Here is a 6,000-nt window from a genome sequence, read left to right as displayed (position 1 = left end):
AATCCCTAGTCCAGGAAGTAAAATAGCACAAGGTGCATGGCTCGGCCAAAAAAACAAACAAACAAACACATTTTTAGTGTAGGGATTAGTTGGTGAGAAAGTAAGGGAAATCTTCAAAAACCAAAAATAATGGACAGCAAGAACCCAGAAAAACAAATGAGCCCTGGAGCTGGCATTTGCCCTGAGGACATCAGTCAATGCTGAGTGACCAAATCAGAATTACAGTGGATCACAGATTTGCAGTCAGGATATAAAGCCAAGGTCCTGAGAAGTTCTGGAAATTGTGAAAGGAAAATCAAATGGAGTTGGTATTGCTAAGAGAGCTCTCTAAAATGGAGCTGGGAGGCCATTAAGGAAATGTGACTTATACACATCTCAGCCTGGATGGAATCTGACCTTTTGACCTTATGAAGTCATCCAGAACACCTACTAGAAACTCAAAATACATATAAAGTAACTTGTGACAGTCTACTTATCAGACCCCTACCCTAAAACAACCTGTGATTCCCTGTGGACAAATATTTTCTGACTTAGTCAATCATAATTCTCACTCAACTTTAACAACCTTGTGGCTTTGTGTCTTTATAAGCCTCTGACTCTTTCTTTTCCTTGGAACACATTTTCGGGGTTATCCGAATCTGTGTCTCCCTAACTGCAATTCTTAAGACTCCAGATAAACTCTTTTCTTATTTGCAGCCTCCTGCACTATTTTTTTTTTTTTTTTTAGTTGACAAAGTTAAAAAAGAGCATTGGTCCCACCCCCGCCCCTGGGTGGGAAAGCAGTACTGCCTTGGGTGCAAAATTTAAGAGAACACCAAAAAACTCAGGAATCAAGATAAATCATGTTTTAGTGCAATTAAAAAAAAGTCAAATTGGCAAACTACAGCTCACAGGCTGACTACTCTTTGTAAATAAAGTATCAAAAGGCCACATCTTCAGTGTGGGAACTGGCCTCCATCTTTGCTCTGGATAGAGGGGGGAAAAAGAAAAGGAAAATAAATAAAAGTATCTGGAAAATTCCTAACAAAAAGTTTCATACTCCCGTGGGATTAACACCAGAAGTCACATTTCCTGTGGCCTCCAAATCTGCCAGCCACACATTTAGCAGTACCTGGTCTTAAGCTCAGTGGTGAGTACATGTTGTTTATTAGTCTTCTTTAAATTGTACATAATTATTATATACACTTTTGTGTATAATAATAAGTAGAAGGAAAATTAAAAATAAAATAAAATGAAATAGAAGGAAATAAAAGGAACAAATAAATAAATAGAAGGGAGAAGATAAATGGAGACCTCTGGGTAACTTGGCAAAAATACAACCACAAAGGGACTTCCCTGTGGTCCAGTGGTTAAGAATCCGCCTTCCAATGCAGGGTACGTGGGTTTGATCCCTGATCGGGGAACTAAGATCCCACATGCTGCAGGGCAACTAAGCCCACGCTCCACAACTAGAGTGCCCACGCACCACAACTAGAGTGCCCATGCACCACAACTAGAGAGCCCGTACACTGCAACGAAAAATCCCGCGTGCCACAACTAAGGCACAACACAGCCAAAATAAATAAATAAATAAATAAATATATATATATATATATATATTTAAAAAAATACAACCACAAAGGTGGTGTCCAGAGGGAATGCCAACGTGCATCAAGAGAGGATGAGGTTGGAGGGAAGAGTGAAGATGCATAATCAGCTTTATGCTTCAGTATCTTAAGTCCAGCTAACTTTGTGATGTTCCTATCAACCAATTTAAGGGAGGTGTGTTGTTTAACCTTCACTAAGCTTGGTTTTTGTATTTTGGAATCCCTGAAGCTGTTGAAGTGCCCTTGCCATTGGAGGTGGGAGCCTGGTAGAGAGCAACTCACATGTTCCTTGGCCAAGATTCTAAAAGGAGAGGTCAGGGGAAGGCCAGTGTCTGCACATCTGAGTCTCAGCAAGGCACTTGATAAGGTCAAGGGTACCACAGGGAAATTTCCTGGACCCATGTATACAAAAAGGAGGGGGAATTCATTTGCCACCACTGGAGGACAATTTTACACCAACCCCTTACACACACAATACTGTAAATACAGGAAAAGAATGAATCATTTCTCCTACGTTTGCAGTAGGAAAAAGTAATTCAGTTTAGACAAAGTACGAGTCGAAGAGATGACTTATTACTTGTTTTACAGAAGAATGTCAGCAAATAAGTGTAGAAAGAATAATCAAATTGGAAAATCATCATTTTGCAAACTTGAGTGAAAATTCCCATTTGAAAGGTGCCCTCCCTGAACCAGGAGGACAAGAAGTCGGCGACCAAGAGAATTCTATACAAACAGAACTTGTTGGGAATTCCCTGGTGGTCCAGTGGTTAGGACTCAGCACTTTCACTGCCATGGGCCCAGGTTCAATCCCTGGTTGGGAAACTAAGATCCCACAAAAAAAAAAAAAAAAAAAAAAAAAAAAAGCAGAACTTGTTAAAACTAATTCTTACCTTCTTTAGCCTCCCCCCATAGTTTAGACACTTTTCCACAATTGTCTCTTTTGTTCAACCTTACGTAAAAGCAAGTATGCCATGTCTTTGGGTTTTCATTTCTTTATGAAGTCTCATGTCATGTAAAACTTAAATAAATGTGTGCGCTTTTCTCCTGTTAATCTGTCTTTGTCAGGTTGATTTTTCAAACCCAGCCAGGGACCCTAAGAGGGTCAGGAAAACTATTTGCTCCCCTACACAGGCAAAGATCATCAGTGGATGCCAAAATCATTAGGTTAAGGTTGATGGAGACTGGATATTCATTGACAAGATGCTGAAACCAAGGGTAGTCAGCAGTTAGCCATTAATAAATAATTAACTGTAACCTGCCTTCACTGATCAAGCTCACTTCGTTTTTACAAAAAAACTTGCATGTCCTCTGAGCATCACATAGCCTAAACAATGTTTGCCCGAGTTGTTTTTTTGAGATTTGGAGTTGTCTGTGTCCAGTTCAAGATAGAACCAGTTAAGACTGGTTAAGACCACTGACCCTCCATCTGGGCATGCAGAGTGTCTGGGCACAGAGTGTCTGCTCCATGACATTTTGACATCAGAAGGAAAAAAAGTTCACCCTCAGCGCATACTAACACAGCCATTTTCTGAACATAGGTCCCAAGAAGAAGCCTGTAGCTTAGTTGTGTCTGTGCAGAACGTTGATTCAGCACCTTTCTCTTATCTCTAATTACCTTTCCCCACACCTCAGCTTTATCCTGTGAATACCCCAAGCCCCTTGCCTTTTTGGGAGGAAAATTTGAGACTTGTTCTCTCATCCCCTCAGTTGGCTGCCTTGTGGATAAACTCTCTGCTGCAAACCTAGCGTTTGGCTTGCTGCGCGTCAGGCAAACAAACCTGGTTTGGTAACAGTGCCAAAGGATTAACCCATCTTGCCACTCACAAGGGCGAAAAGCACCTCTACAATGAAGAGATCCTGGGGGTCACTACTTTAACCGGGTGATCAAACTAAGGTCAAGAATAATGGAACAGGGGGCTTCCCTGGTGGCGCAGTGGTTGAGAGTCCGCCTGCCAATGCAGGGGACACGGGTTCGTGCCCCGGTCCGGGAAGATCCCACATGCCGCGGAGCAGCTGGGCCCGTGAGCCATGGCCGCTGAGCCTGCGCGTCCGGAGCCTGTGCCCCACAACGGGAGAGGCCACAGCAGTGAGAGGCCCGCGTACTGCAAAAAAAAAAAAAAAAAAAGAATAATGGAACAGGGGTGGGATAGGGAGGGTGGGAGGGAGATGCAAGAGGGCGGAGATATGGGAATATATGCATATGTATAGCTGATTCACTTTGTTATAAAGCAGAAACTAACACCATTGTAAAGCAATTATACTCCAATAAAGATGTTAAAAATTAAAAATAAAAAAGAATAATGGAACAAGTAGACTTTATAATCCCCCTGACACAAGGCCCTGTGTAGTATATAGCACGTGGTAGACTGAAAAAATGATCCCCTAAAAGATATCCATGCTCTAACACCTGGAACCTGTGAAGGCTATCTTATACAGGGTTAAAGAGGGTCTTTGCAGATTGATTAAATCAAGGGTCTTGGGATGGGGAGATAATTCTGGATTATCTGGGAGGGCTCTAAGTGAAATTGCATGTATCGTTATAAGAGGGAGGCAGAAGAGGATGCAATACACACAAGTGAAGAGGAGGAGGCACCGTGACACAGAAGCAGAGATTGGAGTGATGTGGCCACGAGCCAAGTTATGCCAGGAGCCACCAGACGCTGGAAGAGACAAGGAACAGATTCTCCCATAGTGTCTCTGGAGGGGGCAGGGCCCTGTGGACACCTTGATTTTTGCCCAGTGAAACTGTTTTGAACTTCTGGCCTCCAGCGTTGTGAAGGAATAAATATGTGTTGCTTTAAACCACCAAGTTTGTGGTAATTTGTTACAGCAGCCATACATGGTGTCATTCATGAAGTATTCTTGCCCAAACCATGTAATCAGAATCTAATTAGGTCTTTAAGGGAATTCCCTGGTGGCCCAGTGGTTTGATCCCTGGTTGGGGAGCTAAGATCCTGCAGGCTGCATGGTGCAGCCAAAAAAAAAAAAAAAAAAAATCTAATTAGTCCTTTAAGTATAACTTCCAGGTTAAAGAAAATGCAGAAAGTTGAGGAACAAGTTAAAAACACCACGAGAACACAGTTAGATGAAGCCAACATGTAGAACATTCTACAAGACAACTGGCCTAGTCTCTTCAAAGGATCATTATCACAGAAAGAAGGGGACTGTTCTAGAATCAAGAGACTAACAAAGGACTTCCCTGGTGGTCCAGTGGTAAAGAATCCACCTTCCAATGCAGGGGACACGGGTTCGATACCTGGTCGGGGAACTAGGATCCCACATGCCACGGGGCAACTAAGCCCACGCGCCACAACTAGAGAGAAAACCCGCACGCCACAACTAGAGAAAAGCCCATGCGCCACAACAAAGAGCCCGCATGCCGCAACGGAGACCCCGCCTGCCGCAACAAAGACCCAACGCAACCAAAAAAAAAGAAAGTAAATAAGTAAAGATTTTAAAAAAAGAGAGACTAACAAGATACAACAGTAAAAGAAAGTGCTTGATCCTTGAATCAATGAATACTGCCTCTTTAAAAGAACAATTACCATAAAAGATATTTTGGGAACAGTTGAAAAAATTTGAGTATTGATTTAACTATTAAGTAATATTAGGAATTGTTAATTTTCTCAGGTATAATAGTATTGTAGGACTTCCCTGGTGGCACAGTGGTTAAGAATCCGCCTGCCAGTGCAGGGGACATGGGTTCGAGCCCTGGTCCAGGAAGATCCCACATGCCACAGAGCAACTAAGCCTGTGCGCCACAACTACTGAGCCTGCGCTCTAGAGTCCGCGAGCCACAACTACTGAGCCAGCGTGCTGCAACTACTGAAGCCTGCAAGCCTAGGGCCCGTGCTCCGCAACAAGAGAAGCCACCACAGTGAGAAGCCCGAGCACCGCAACAAAGAGTAGCCCCCGTTCGCCGCAACCAGAGAAAGCCTGTGCGCAGCAACAAGACCCAACGCAGTCAAAAATAAAATAAATAAATAAATTTATATATTAAAAAAAAAAAAGATCCTGCAAGCCTCGCAGGAAAAAAAATATAGTATTGTATATATGCAGGTAAATGTCGTTAGATTGTGGATATGCATGCTGAAATATTTAAGCATAAAAATGTCATGATCTCTATAATTCACATTGAAATGAGCATGCTAAATATATATATATTTTTTTAATTAATTAATTTATTTATTTATTTTGCGGTACGCAGCCCTCTCACTGTTGTGGCCTCTCCCGTTGTGGAGCACAGGCTCGGGATGTGCAGGCTCAGCAGCCATGGCTCACGGGCCCAGCCGCTCCGCGGCATGTGGGATCCTCCCAGACCGGGGCACGAACCCATGTCCCCTGCATTGGCAGGCAGACTCTCAACCACTGCGCCACCAGGGAAGCCCTAAATATATATATTTTATATTTATAT

The sequence above is a fragment of the Mesoplodon densirostris genome, chromosome 10 (assembly GCF_025265405.1).
Source record: "Mesoplodon densirostris isolate mMesDen1 chromosome 10, mMesDen1 primary haplotype, whole genome shotgun sequence".
Taxonomy (NCBI): Eukaryota; Metazoa; Chordata; class Mammalia; order Artiodactyla; family Ziphiidae; genus Mesoplodon; species Mesoplodon densirostris.
Note: the sequence above shows the minus strand (reverse complement) of the source record.